This window comes from Hyla sarda, chromosome 1 (genome assembly GCF_029499605.1).
Source record: "Hyla sarda isolate aHylSar1 chromosome 1, aHylSar1.hap1, whole genome shotgun sequence".
Lineage (NCBI taxonomy): Eukaryota > Metazoa > Chordata > Amphibia > Anura > Hylidae > Hyla > Hyla sarda.
Genome location: NC_079189.1, coordinates 129140888 through 129156349, shown reverse-complemented (window position 1 = coordinate 129156349; position 15462 = coordinate 129140888). Strand labels below are relative to the sequence as shown.

The 15462-nt window shown below is 41.7% G+C and overlaps 1 protein-coding gene and 1 long non-coding RNA gene across 7 annotated transcripts in view; one reads left to right on the top strand and one right to left on the bottom strand.

Moving 5' to 3' along the window:
• LOC130358288 (uncharacterized) overlaps positions 1-15462 on the bottom strand; it is a 128812-nt gene that overhangs the window by 12390 nt on the left and 100960 nt on the right. The window lies entirely within an intron of this gene.
• KLHL2 (kelch like family member 2) overlaps positions 1-15462 on the top strand; it is a 223970-nt gene that overhangs the window by 120360 nt on the left and 88148 nt on the right. Inside the window, exon 1 of one of the 5 annotated variants that reach the window (XM_056561245.1) lies at positions 10106-10209. The exons of the other annotated variants lie outside the window; for them this stretch is intronic. The gene's annotated coding sequence lies outside the window, so the exon portion shown is untranslated. Of the gene's footprint in view, positions 1-10105; positions 10210-15462 lie in introns of those variants that run through there. 5 annotated transcript variants of the gene reach the window in all.

Genomic DNA, 15462 nt, shown 5'->3' with positions numbered 1-15462 from the left:
AGGACTGAATCCACCTTTTCCAGCCCAACGGAGCACCGGAAAGCTGAACTAATTTATGCAGAAAAAGTCAACTGCCGAGCAGAGACGTTCGTGACGAATCGAATTCACTGTAAGTTCGCTCATCTCTAGGCAGTACATGCTGGGCGTTGTAGTTTTGAAACAGATGGAGGTTTGCCCCCCATGTGAATGTACAGGGTACATTCACACAGGCAGGTTTACAGTAAGTTTCCTGCTTCAAGTTTGAGCTGCGGAAAATCTTTTGCTGCAGCGCAAACTCCTAGCGGGAAACTCGCCGTAACCCGCCAGTGTGAATGTACCCTAAAAACACTACACTACACTAACACATAATAAAGGATAAAACACCCCCTTAAACTGTCCCCCCGTCCCCCCCCCAAATAAAAAAAGAAAAATGTATCGTACGGCAGTGTTTCCCAAACGGAGCCTCCAACTGTTGAAAAACAACTACTACCAGCATTTCCAGACAGCCACTGACTGTCCAGGGAGCTGGAGGCACCCTGTTTGGGAATCACTGGCATCACTGACAAATTTTCGTTAAAGTTGGATGGGAAAATGCTGGTGTTACCCTAAACTTTTCATTTTCACAAGGGAAAATAGGGAAAAAAGCCCCCCCAAAATGTGTTACCCCCATCTCTTCTGAGTAAGAACGTACCCCACATGTGACTGCAATGTTCAGAAGAGAAGGAGCGCCATTGGGCTTTTGAAGAGAAAATGTGTACGGAATTGAAGGCCACGTGTGTTTGCAAAGCCCCCATAGTGCCAGAACAGTAAACCCCTCCCCCCCACATGTGACCCCATTTTGGAAACTACACCCCTCACGTAATGTAATAAGGGGTACAGTGAGCATTTACGTCCCACAGGTGTCTGACAGATTTTTGGAACAGTGGTCCGTGAAAATTAAAAATGTAATTTTTCATTTGCACAGCCCACTGTTCCAAAGATCTGTCAAATGCCAGTGGGGTATAAATGCTCACTGCACCCCTTATTAAATTCTGTGAGGGGTGTAGTTTCCAAAATGGGGTCACATGTGGGGGGTCCAGTGTTCTGGCACCACAGGGGGCTTTGTAAACGCACGTGGCCCCCTGACTTCCATTCCAAACAAATTCACTCTCCAAAAGCTCAATGGTGCTCCTTCTCTTCTGAGCATTGTAGTTCGCCAGCAGAGCATTTGACGTCCACACATGGGGTATTTCCATACTCTGAAGAAATGGGGTTACAATTATTATTATCATTATTTTTTTAATTAACTTATCCAACTTGAACAAAGTCGTATAACACCTGTGAGGTGTTAAGGCTCACTGTACCCCTTGTTACGTTCCTTGAGGGGTGTAGTTTCCAAAATAGTATGCCATGTGTTTTTTTTTTTTTTTTGCTGTGCTGGCACCATAGGGGCTTCCTAAATGCGACATGCTCACCAAAAACCATTTCAGCAAAATTTGCTTTCCAAAAGCCAAATTTGACTCCTCTTCTGAGCATTGTAGTTCGCCCGCAGAGCATTTTACGTCCTAACATGGGGTATTTCCATACTCTGAAGAGATGGGGTTACAAATTTTGGGGGGCATTTTCTCCCATTACCTTGAGTAAAAATGATAAATTTGTGGGGGGAAATGCACTTTAGTGAAATTTTTTTTTTTTTCATTGATGACTTTTCGTTAAATTCGGACGTGTAAAACACCTGTGGGGTGTTAAGGCTCACTATACCCCTTGTTACGTGCCTTTAGGGGTGTAGTTTCCAAAATGGTATGCCATGTGGGTGTTTTTCTGCTGTTCTGGCACCATAGGGGCTTCCTAAATGTACATGCCCCCCAAAAATCATTTTATCAAAATTCACTCTCCAAAATCCCATTGTTAGTCCTTCCCTTCTGAGCCCTCTACTGTGCCCACTGAACACTTGACATACACATGAGGTATTTCCTTACTCGAGAGAAATGGGTTACAAATTTTGGGGGACTTGTTCTCCTATTACCCCTTGCAAAAATTAAAAAACTCGGTCTACAAGAACATGCGAGTGTAAAAAATGAAGATTTAGAATTTTCTCCTTCACTTTGCTGCTATTCCTGTGAAAAACCTAAAGGGTTAACACACTTACTGAATGTCATTTTGAATACTTTGAGGGGTGCAGTTTTTATAATGGGGTCATTTATGGGGTATTTCTAATATGAAGGCCCTTCAAATCCACTTCAAAACTGAACTGGTCCCTGAAAAATTACAATTTTGAAAATTTTTTAATAAATAGGCAAATTGCTGCAGTACTTTGAAGCCCTCTGATGTCTTTCAAAAGTAAAAACATGTCAACTTTATGATGCCAACATAAAGTAGACATATTGTATTTGTGAATCAAAATATAATTTATTTGGAGTGTCTATTTTCCTTTCAATCAGAGAGCTTCAAAGAAAAAAAAAAGCTAAATTTTCAATTTTTTTCCATCAAATTTTGGAGTTTTTCACCAAGAAATGATGCAAGTATCGACAAAAATTTACCACTAACCTAAAGTAGAAAATGTCACAAAAAAACAATCTCTGAATCAGAATGAAAAGTAAAAGCATCCCAGATTTATTAATGCTTAAAGTGACAGTGGTCACATGTGCAAAAAATGTCCGGGTCCTATACTGAAAATTGTCTGGGTCCTTAACCTCTTCAGGATGTGGGGCGTATGCATACGCCCGTTGGAATTCTGGCAGGAATCCTGGCACATCGCCGAGGCGGGTCCTGAGACCCCCCCCCCCCATATGTCAGCCATCGCAGAAAATCAATTGCAAAAAATGTCAATTCAGACATGCAATTTTCTGCTATTCCGGGCTTATCGGGTCTCTGGTGACCCGATCACCCAGAAAATAGGGATGATCGGAGCTGTCAGTGACAGCCCCGATCATCCTGAGGGATAGGAGCGAGGTTGCAGTGCTGCAATCTCCTCCTATCCCCTGCCATTAGTCAGAAATTTATTTTGACCAATTGCAGCGCATGACAGTGGGTTGCCATGGAAACCCCCCCCCCCCCCCCCCCCCCCCCCGATCTGCCCACCCCTGGATGTCGGGCAGAATGGCGGGAGAAGATGGAGATCGGGTACCTGCAAAGAAGATGGCGTGGGGACCTCTGCTCAACGGAGTCAGCTGAGATCACGGCGCAGGTAGGGAAGCGACAGTGGGGGGGGGGGGGGAGGAAGGAAAGTTGCAGTAAAGCGATCTTTACTGTGGCAACCACTAGGAAGGCCGAACTGCAACTCCCAGCATTCCCAGACAGCCAAAGGCAGGCTGGGCATGCTGGGAGTTGTAGTTTTGCTACATCTGGAGGGTCACAGTTTGGAGACCACTGTTACAGAGGTGCCCTAACGGTAGCCCTCCAGATGTTGTCAAACTACAACTCTCAGCATGCCTAGACTGCCTAGGCATGCTGGGAGTTGTAGTTCTGTAACATCTGTCCCTTTAGGTTTTGCAATTTTCATAACATTTTTGAAAATTCCTGCTCTACTTTGAAGCCTTCTAATTTAACAAAAAAAAGCAAAAATATGTCCATTTTATGATGCCAACATAAAGTAGACATATTGTATTTGTGAATAAAAATAAAATGTATTTGGAATATCCATTTTCCTTAGAAGTAGAAAGCTTCAAAGTTAGAAAAATGCTAAATTTTCTAAACTTTCATGAAATTTTTGGATTTTTCACCAAAGAAGGATGCAAGGAACGACGAAAATTTACCACCAAAATAAAGTAGAATGTAACGAAAAAACTATCTCCGAATCAGAATATTCGGTAAAAGCGTTTGAGTTATTAATGCGTAAAGTGACGGTGGTCAGAATTGCTAAAAAGGGCTCCGTCCTGAAGGGGTAAACTAATGTCTAGAATAGATGAATGTGTCTTCATTGTGGCTCCAGCTCTTGAGTAGACAATGTTGCAGTGTGACCTTCATGTTCGCGTGTAGTACTATTTTATATGCCCCCAGTTAACCATTACCCAAGGTGCTGCTCAGGTCAGTTTTCAATGGCATTACGCAGCCTCTGTCCGCATAAATCTTTGTCCATGTTAAGACTTATAAATCAGCAAATGTATAAGAAAAAGTGACAAAATCTGATACAGAAAGCAATGTGTGCCCAGCATTAGTGACTAACCCCATGATTCATCTGTGCCTCGTGCTTCATGAAGATTACATTAAATGCCCTTATTCTGTTGTTGCTTTAGGAAACAATTTTAAACACGTTCTCAAGCATGTTAGGAGCAGCACGTTCCATAGGTTTACATCAGCATCAAGGCCAAAGATGCTGTGTAAAAATCAGAAGAAAGAATGGTCAGTTACGCTCAGTGTGCGGCTAGAAATGTTCTGTGCAATTGTCAGTAGGGGCTGTCCAGTTATCTGCCTCTAAGGTGGTTACTGGTTATGGTTAAAAATGTGTACTTACTATTTCCATGTCTTTTTTTTTTCATTATGGGTTAGCTTTTGTATTTCTAAATACCATTGCCAGCAGAACTTTTCTTGATATGGTCTATCTATAATAGCAAACAGTGTAGATTAAAGGGGTTCTCCGGTGCTTAGATTCCTTTGGATAGGGGATAAGATTCCTGATCACGGGAGTCCCGCCGTTGGGGACTCCCATGATTTTGCACGCGGCACCCCATTTGTAATCAGTCCCCTGAGCGTGTTCTCTCCAGGTCTGATTACCGGCGGCCCTGTGGTCGCCAGTAATCAGACCCGGAGCGAACACACTCCGGGGACTGATTGCAAATGGGGTGCCGCGTGCAAAATCATGGGAGTCCCCTGCCTCTGGATTCCCGCGATCAGGCATCTTATCCCCTATCCTTTGGATAGGGGATAAGATGTCTAAGCACCAGAGAACCCCTTTAAAGGCACATGTAAGGGCATGTTAACATAATTGTAATGTAGATTTAGGTGCAGAATCTGTGTGAATTCTGCTTCTGATACATGACCTATTAATTTGCAAGGAAATCTGCAGCATATTTTTCGACAGGAATTTGTAAATCTGTGTGTGGAAAAATTGTGACATTAAAGGAATAGTCTCCTGAACAGTATTTTCAGTTCGTTGGGCTGCAAAAAAAGGAAATATTCTCACCTTCCTCCGCCACAGCTGTTAGGACTTTCAGTCTAGTCGTCTTCGGTGTGCACGGATCATCACACTGCACTCAGCCTGTCACCGGCCAAGGCGGGACATTGCTGCAGCCTTTTATAGGCTGAGCGCAGTGGGACGATCCCTGCACACTAAAGAAGGAAGACCAGACGAAACAGCTGTAGCGGCGCTAAGGAGGAAAGTGAGAATGTTTTATTTTCATTTTTGCAGCCCAGGCACAATGAACTAAAAATACTGTTCAGGAGACTATTCCTTTAAATCTGCATGGGTCTTGCATGGTTGATTTCAGCTGTTCAGCCTGACAAGCTGTGACCATTGCTAGTTAAAAAGAAAAAGAAAAAACTCAGTCCATAAGTAAAGTTTCCTTACTAATGGAGAACAGCAATCACACTGTGGTTCATAACCCTTTCGATGCTAAGATCCATGACGATTGCGGCATCTAAAGGTGAGAAATCACAGGTGCCAGGACAGGGGGATCTGACTGGGACTGCTGCTCCGATCAGTTTAAATAATGGACAGAGGTCTCTTCCTTAACTTTGTGCCGCCGATCTCTGCTCTTCTGATTGTCTGCCTCAGGCAGACTTTACAAATAAAGGGTTGATATAGCTTATCAGTGCTATCCCATTGCATAGCACTAAACAAGTGATTGTTTTTAATAGTTTCATTAGGGGTCTTTAAAAAGTGTGAATAAAATTAATTAAAAAAATATATATATGCCCACTCCCACCACATTCACATTTTTCCAACTAAGCAATTTAAAGTAAATTTAGTTACACCATGCTTGGAATAGTCCAAACTATTAAATTATAATGTTTATTCCCTTAAAGCGTTACTGTCATTAGAAACAACTTTTTTTCCATTTAGTACTTCCTTAAAAACTTCCTTATAGTTCATTTAAAAAAATTGATTGCTAAACATGTGAAAAAAGGGTTTAAAAAATGGCCACTAGGGGGGTCTCTGTCTTTTTAATTTTGCAAACTCAGATAATCCAGCCTTTTTGGTACATAAAAATAAAGTACCAAAATATCTTGGGAGTGGGGCTACCTCCATTCTGTGCCTCAGAGCACGGACAAGTTCCAGACAGTCTGAAGTCTTTATGAAGAGAAGCATTCACATGCACAGTGACAAGTAATACAAGGTGCTAAACTATTGATATGCAAAATGGTTTCTCTTGTCATGGTCATTATATGAACTTATTTCTTATGTATGTGAACCATATAGGTTTCACATGGCACTTCAGGGTCATAAAAAGCATGCACTTTCACAGGTTGCAAAGCTGTGGAATTGAAAAAAAAATCTTTTTATTTTTTTTTGCACAAAATGCAGGTTTTTCTTTTGCACCATATAGTTTCACATGGCTGCATTAGAGTTATATAGAGCATGCATGGATACATTAGCGTTAAATAGAGCATGCATTTAAGGAGAATGCTTTGCAAATGTAAAAATGTTTATGCAGAACTCATAACAAGGGAGGGGGGGGGAGGAGAGGAGCTCATCATACTCCAGGGGAAACTCCCCCAGCCTCTAAGAGGAATTCATTAGAAAAAAAACTTATTACAGGAATACATATCAAAATGTATTTTACATATTAACACATGCATATTATGCATACAGGTCTTAGGGCATATTACTACACTGATTTAAGCATTTTATTTATACTAATGACAGTAACTCTTTAACTTCATTGGACGTAAATGTACACCCTGATGTACTTAATGGACCAGGACATACATTTATGTCCTGTACATGAAGAGAGCATAGGAGTTGCGCTCTCCTCATGCACAGCTGGACATCAGCGTTCTTGCCAATGGATGCCATTATCAATATTGATCATGGCATCTGCAGCAATTTTACATGTACGCCATCGACCATGCAGTTTAGCTAACCTTATATTTTAATAGTTCGGACATTTACGCACATGGCGGTACCACATATGATTATTTAAAAATTTTTATTACATTATTTTAAAAATGGGAAAGGGGGTGGGGGGGTCAAACTTATCAGGAAGGGGTAAATTTTTTTAAATTTTTAACCTATTTTTTTTTTTTTTTTTGCCCCCATAGGGGGCTATACCATGCAATTTTTCGATTGAATGTACTGTTCAATGCTATGCATAGCTTAGCATTGATCAGTGTTATCGGTGCTCTGCTGCTCCAGCCTGCTAAAGCTTCCTGGAGCAGTAAATCACCCATCTCTCAGCAACCAGGGCCCGCAGCTAATGCCGGGCATCGTCAATCTGGTATTAACCCTTAGACGCTGCGATCAAAGTTTATTTTGGCGTCTAAAATGTGAGTAAAGTCATCCCGGCTAGCTCAGTGGGCAGTTCGGGCCCGCCGCGGCATCCAGAACAGCTGAGAGGATGGCAGGAGGGCCCTTACCTGTCTCCTTGCTGTCTGGTCTGTCCCTTGATGCTCCAGTCAGGCATGCAGGCTGGAGCAGTGGAGCACAGATAACACTGATGAATGCTATGCTATGGCATAGCATTGTTCAATGTATGCAATCTAAGGATTGCATGTAATAGTCCCCTATGGGGACTAAAAAATTGTGTAAAGTTAATAAATGTGATTTAACCCTTTGCCTAATAAAAGCTTGAATCGCCCCACTTTTCCCATAAAAAATATGTGGTACAGCTGCGTGGGTAAATGTCTGAACTATAAAAATATAATGTTACTTCATCCGCACGGTCAATGGCGTACACGTAAAAATATTCCAAAGTCCAAATTTGCATATTTTTGGTCACTTTGTATACCCTTAAAAAAATGTAAAAAAAAATGTAAAAAAAGTCTCATTCAAACAAAATGCTACCGATAAAAACTTATAGGCGTCAGAAGAGGACATTTTTAAAAATGCTAATTTTCATTCAAATGTTTTTTTTTTGTTTTTTTTTTTTAAAGTAAAACAAAATAAAAACCCATATAAGTTGGGTATCATTTTAATTGTATGGACCTACAGAATAGTGTGTGTAATTTTTTTTTTAGTTTTACGGTCGATTTTGTGGTAAAATGATTCATGTAAATAACAAAGATTGGTGGCGCAAAAAAAAGTCTGTAAGTGGAAAATTTTAAGTTATGTTCTTTTAAAAGGTGAGGTGGAAAATACGAAAGTGAAAAAATTAGAAAAACATGTGGTCCTTAAAGAGTAGCTCCCACCATCCTATTTTTTTTTTTCTGTCCCTGCCTATTGCCAATCTATCCCTAACCCCCTCCCTGCTTTTAATTTTTATTTTTACTATATTAAAAATGCCTTTTGTCTGCCTGGCAGTGTGCTCACTACCAGTCAGACTTCCCCAGCAGGCACCACGTCACTGATGCCTGCTGGGGGGACTTCCGCCCTTAGTTCATCTACACAGGGTGCCTCCAGCTGTTTCACCACTACAACTCCCAGCTTGCCCTGACATCTATTGGCTGTCAGGGCATGCTGGGAGTTTAGTTTTGAAACAGCTGGAGGCACCCTGTGTAGATAAACTATTAGTTAGTTACATGCGGCGCTAGCCCGTCCCCTCAGTCTCCCTCCCCCTGCGCTATAACCCGTTCCCTCCATCACAACCCCCCTGCATACCCCATTCCCTCCATCACAAACCCCCCTCCCGCATACCCCGTTCCCTCATTACAGTTACTGCAGAGTCCGGCAGTGGGCGTGCAGGGACAGCGGCGACGATGTGCGGGAGGAGTGGCCTCCCAGCCAGTGGCCGGGGAGCCAATGTGCTCGCTCCCTGCATGTCTGATTGACAGGAAGGGAGCGAACGCAGGCTGAATGAAAAAAAGGACCAATGCCCGGCCGCATCAGTCCTTTTTCAGGCGTGACATCACTCCAGGCTGCAGCCGGCCACTAGGAGGGAGACCCCTAGTGGCCGGTTTTCAAATGTAAATTAAACCATTTTAATAAAAAAGAGATAAGTACTACGACAGTGCCCATTTAAGGGGTTAAAGCAGTACAATAATAGGAAAACATGTAAACATAGATATCATTTCAATTGTATTGACCCATGGAATAAAGAGCGTAATTTTTTACAGGAAAATGTACAGTGGGAAAACAAATCTCTCCAAAATTTGCTAAATTGTGGTTTTCTTTTAAATGTACACCCACAAGTATAAAAAAAAATAAAAAAAAAAAAAAAATTATATAATGTGTGTGTGTGTATGTATATATATATATATATATATATATATATATATATATATATATATATATATATATATAAATTTCTTTTTGCCGTACATTATTTTATAGTAAAATTAGTGTAATTAGAAAGTATAATTGGCCGCACTAAATACAAGCCCCCATATGGAAAAATAAGAGTTATGGCAAGGAGGTCAAAATGGGCTGAATCCTTAAAGGGGTATTGCAGGATCTCTTTTTATTTTTAATTTATTTATACATTTTTTTATTCGACTATGCTACAGGGCTGTAATGTCAGTGTTGTTCATAATATAGTGTCTGTGCCTGTGTGTGACGGTTGTCTTGCAATTCTTATGTGATTTTTGCCCCAATATTTATTTATTTTTAACAGCATACAAAATTACTCATGTCTCAGGATTTCCCAGGTTGCAGTGTGTCGAGACCTGACATCACTAGTCAGGTGATCAGAGGGAGTCTGTCCTGCTTTAATGGGTGGAGCGACCGCTGGGTGGGAGAGAGTTCATTTTGCAACAGCTGTATGCACCCTGACTAGGAAACACTGGTTTTTGAATGGATGCAGCTCATTTATGCTGCATTGGGTGGGTTGGCTGATGTGTGGGAGGGAGGGAGGAAAATGACTTCACATTTACAAGCGTGGAACTATGGGATGTGTAGTTTTAGAGACCGAAATTCAACAGGTAATGCCCAGTTCTGGCATACGTACTGCTAAAATCACATTATGGTGGATAACCCCTTTAAAAAGTACCTCTCGTGATCTTTTTATAATCCTCCCAGTTCACTGTCCCCATGAATTGATAAACCATTCCCTGCCTTTATTTGTACAATTTTTTAGTTTTCTATCTTGATATTGCTCTGTATTTTCTGCTCAGTCTCAGATTCACAGACTGGGAAGGGGCGTTCCCCAGCAGGCGTGACCTCATCTGAAGCCATACAGGGGAGAACTTCTTCCCTCTGCTACACACAGCCCAGAGCAGGTCAGTGTGAGATGAGCTATGATTGGCTAAGGCTGCACCCCAGCCCCTCCCCCTAGCACTCAAGACATTTCCTGATTTTGGACTTTTGCCAGACCAGTAGGAGTCCAAAGGCTCTGCAAAATATAGGGGGGGGGGGGGGAAATGTGCTCTGGACAAGTACAGAGGCACCTATTGGCAGCTTTTTTAAACACAAATAAAACATAGACAACTTCATTTTTTTTAAATCAAAGTATGTTAGAAAGATGTTTTATTTACCATAAGGAGTGCAATGATAGTGCCCATTTAAAAGGGTTAAGATCCTGCAAAGTAATGGCATAAATTTAAAAATAATAAACACCAGAAAAGTGGATTTTTGTTCGCTTTGAGGAGATTTATCAAAACCTGTCCAGAGGAAAAGTTGCCAAGTTGCCCATAGCTACCAATCAGATTGCTTCTCTCATTTTGCAGAGGCCTTGTTAAAATTAAAAGTGAGCTGATTGTTTGCAATGGGCAACTTTTCCTCTCGACAGGTTTTAATAAATCTCCTCCTTTGTGTATCAGAAAAAAATGCATAAAAAGTGATCGAAAAGTCCAATGTAAACAAAAATGGTTCAATTGAAAGCCAAAGATCACAGCGCAAAGAATAAGCCTGTATACTGAAGACTAAAAGTTTTATAGGGGTCAGAAAAGGGCAGCTTTAACCTTTTGGGGACGAAGGGCTTACCTGTACGCCCGTGGGAATTTCTGTCCTCGGCGGGCAGGGACCGGACCGGGATGCCTGCTTAAATCATTCAGCAAAACCCCCCCCATGTCAGCGTTTGCCGCAAATCGATGTTGAATTCATACTGGTGATTTGCGACGATTCCTAGTCATACAGGTATCCGATGACCCGGAAGATAAGGGGGATCGGTGGTGTCCAAGACACCCCCTGGTCCCCCTGAAGCAATAGATGTTAGGTGGCAGGTACCACCCCTCCTATCCCTGCTATTGGTGGGTCAGAAGCGACCAACCAATAGCAGATCGTGGGCAGGGGGGTTAAAGTTTGGTTCCCCCGCTCTGCCTACCTACGGTAATCCGGGCAGAGCAGGGGAACCTTAGGTGACCGGCACCGGAGGTCACTTACCACCACCGGCGGCAGCAGGCAGAGATGACATGCGGCTCCCTGGGGCAGACTACGGAAGCCGGTAAGTTGCCTAGCAACATCTGGAGGGCTACAGTTTGAGACCACTATACAGTGGTCTCTAAGCTGTAGCCCTCCAGATGTTGCAAAACTGCAATTCCCAGCATGCCCAAACAGCTGTCTCTGCATGCTGGAGTTGTAGTTGCAATCCTCCAGCTGTTGCATAACTACATCTCCCAGCATGCTCTTCAGCGATCAGTACATGCTGGGAGTTGTAGTTTTGCAACAGCTACACTGGTTGGAAAATACTGAGTTAGGTAACAGAACCTAACTGAAGGTTATCCAACCAGTGTGCCTCCAGCTGTTGCAAAAGTACAACTCCCAGCATGCACGGTCTGTCAGTGCATGATGGGAGTTGTAGTTTTGAAACAGATGGAGGTTTGCCCCCCCCCCATGTGAATGTACAGGGTACATTCACACAGGCAGGTTTACAGTAAGTTTTCTGCTTCAAGTTTGAGCTGCAGAAAATTTTTCGCTGCAGCACAAACTCCTAGCGGGAAGCTCGCCGTAACCCGCCAGTGCGAATGTACCCTAAAAACACTACACTACACTAACGCATAATAAAGGGTAAAACACTGCATATACACCCACTTACACTGTCCCCCAAATAAAAAAGAAACAGCTGGAGGTAAAAAAAAAAAAATTACATTAATATGCCGGTGCTGCCCCATACTTTTTATTTTCACAAGAGGTAAAAGGAAAAAAGACCCCCAAAATTTGTAACGCAATTTCTCCTGAATACGGAAATATATGTGGGCGTAAAATGCTCTGCGGGCACACAACAAGGCTCAGGACTGAGAGCGCACTATGTACAGTTGAGGCCTAAATTGGTGATTTGCACAGTTGTGGCTGATTCTACAGCGGTTCTGACATAAATGCAAAAAAATACCCACGTGGGACCCCACTTTAAAAACTACACCCCTCGCGGAATGTAACAAGGTGAATAGTGAGCCTTAACACCCCACATGTGTTTGACGAATTTTCCTTAACGTTGGATGGGAAAATTAAGAAAAAAACTTTTTTTCACTGTTACCCTAAATGTTTCATTTTCACAAGGGAAAATGGGGAAAAAAAAGCCCCTAAAAATTTGTAACCCCATTTCTTCTGAATAAGAACATACCCCATATGTGAATGTAAAGTGCTCTGTGGGCGAACTACAATGCTCCGAAGAGGAGCGCCATTGGGATTTTGGAGAGAAAATTTGTCTGGAATTGAAGGCCATGTGTGTTTACAAAGCCCCCATAGTGCCAAAACATGGACCCCATTTTGGAAACTACACCCCTCACGTAATGTAATTAGTGGTACAGTGAGCATTTACACGTGGGGGGGGTCCACTGTTCTGGCACCACAGGAGGCTTTGTAAACGCACATGGCCCCTGACTTCCGTTCCAAAAAAAAAAATTCTCTCTCCAAAAGCTCAACTGCGCTCCTCCTCTTCTGAGCATTGTAGTGCGCCAGCAGAGCACTTGACATCTACACATGGGGTATTTCCATACTCAGGAGAAAATGCCCCCCAAAATTTGTAACGCCATTTCTTCTATTACCCCTTGTAAAATTTTAGTGAAATTTTTTTTTCTTCTTTTCATTTACACATCTGACTTTAACAGAAAGTCGTCAAACACCTGTGAGGTGTTAAGGCTCACTGTACCCTTTGTTACATTCCTTGAGGGGTCTAGTTTCCAAAATGGTAGGCCATGTGTTTTTTTGGCTTCCTAAATGCGACATGCCCCCCAAAAACCATTTCAGCAAAATTTGCTTTCCAAAAGCCAAATGGGACTCCTTCTCTTCTGAGCATTGTAGTTCACACACAGAGCATTTTACATCCTAACATGGGGTATTTCCATACTCAGAAGAGATGGGGTTACAAATTTTGGGGGGCATTTTCTCCCATTATCCTTTTATAAAAATGGTAAATTTGGGGGGAAAAAACTAGACTTAAGGGAAAAAAATGTTTTTCATGAACACATCCAACTTTAACGAAGGGCTCACTGGACCCCTTGTTACGTGCCTTGAGGGGTGTAGTTTCCAAAATAGTATGCCATGTTTGTTTGTTTTTTTTTTTTTTTGCTGTTCTGGCACCATAGGGGCTTCCTAAATGTGACATGCCCCTCAAAACCATTTAAAAAAAATCACTCCAAAATCCCATTGTTGCTCCTTCCCTTCTGAGCCCTCTACTGCATCCGCCGAGCACTTCACGTACACATATGAGGTATTTCCATACTCGAGAGAAATTGGGTTACAAATTTTCGGGGCCTTTTTCTCATATTACCCCTTGTAAAAATTCAAAAACTGGGTTTACAAGAACATGCGAGTTTAAAAAATGAAGATTTTGAATTTTTTCCATCACTTTGCTGCTATTCCTGTGAAACACCTAAAGGGTTAACAAACTTTCTGAATAAGGTGCAGTTTTTATAATGGGGTAAATTATAGGGTATTTCTAATATGAAGGCCCTTCAAATCCACTTCAAAACTGAACTGGTCCCTGAAAAATTCTGATTTTGAAAATTTTTAGAAAAATTTGAAAATTGCTGCTGAACTTTGAAGCCCTCTGATGTCTTCCAGTAGTAAAAACATGTCAATTTTATGATGCCAACATAAAGTAGACATATTGTATATGTGAATCAATATATAGAATTAATTTGGAATGTCCATTTTCCTCATAAGCAGAGAGCTTCAAAGTTAGAAAAAAGCTAAATTTTCAATTTTTTTCATCAAATTTTGGAATTTTTCACCAAGAAATTATGCAAGTATCGACGAAAATTTACCACTAACATAAAGTAGAATGTCACAAAAAACAATCTCTGAATCAAATTTATAAGTAAAAGCATCCCAGAGTTATTAATGCAAGTGACAGAGGTCAGATTTGAAAAAAATGGTTCATAATGGGCTCCGTCCCAAAGGGGTTAAGCAGATTTATTTTCTTACAAAAAGTAGTAAAATAAAACCCTAAATAAATTGGGTACCGTTGGAATTGCATTGACATACAGAATACAGGCAACATGGTATTTACCGTAACATGCACTGTGTAGAAATGAACACCCCAAGGGTTGCTAAATTACTTTTAGCAACCCCTGCTAAAAGGAGGGAAAAAACATGTAATTGGCCCTGTCATTTAAGGGGTTGGGGACCTCTAAACTGCTAAAAGCTTTGTATGGAGAACTTGGAGAGATGTTTAAAGGGTAGCTCCCACCATCCTATTTTTTTATTTTGCTAGCCCGTTCTCCCCCCCCCCCCACTACGGCACTAGCACATTCCCTCCTCCCTACCCCCCTGCCCCGCATACCCCATTCCCTCATTACACTTGCAGTTACTGCAGAGTCCGGCAGCGGGCGCACAGGGACAGCGGCGGCAACGAGGTGGCGGCGGCGATGTGCGGGAGGAGTGGCCGGGGAGCCAATGCGCTCGCTCCCGCCTGTCTGACAGGCAGGGAGCGAGTGCAGCCTAACTGAAAAAGGACTGATTGCCACCCCAAAATCAGTCCTTTTTCAGTGGCCGGTTTTTAAATGTAAATTAAACATTTTTAATGAAAAAAAAAAATACTACAACATATCAAAAAATAAAGTTGGTGACTGTGCCTATTTAACTGTTGGGATTGCAATATAGTGGAAGACCACTAAGTTACTCTGAGCTGAGAAGAGAGGCTGAGGTAGTGCTCTATGCCCTGAGCTCTGGACACTAAAATGAAAGGTCCCAGGCACTTCCAATTAGCATAATATGGGAAACTACAAGATACTGTTTTTGTTTTTCTCAGATTTTTAGATTTATTTTAATCCCTCTCCCTGTCCTATAGTTGGAATTGTCAGTGGTTTTGGGGGCTAAAAATAGTTCACGGGAATTTAAGATAATTGTGGATAAGGTCAAACATTTTTTTTTTTTTTTTGTTCTGCATTATTTTTAGGTATACAGAAATATTTGATACAATTTCACTTGTAATGTTTAACATATATGGTACATTAACCTGTACAGGATCTGCTGAGGATTTCAGTGTAAACTAAATGCTTCAAATCTGCAGCAGATCCTGTACATGTGACTGTACTCATTGGCCCTCATTTACTAAGAAAATCGGGTTGTAAGTCTATCTTGCTTTCTTACCC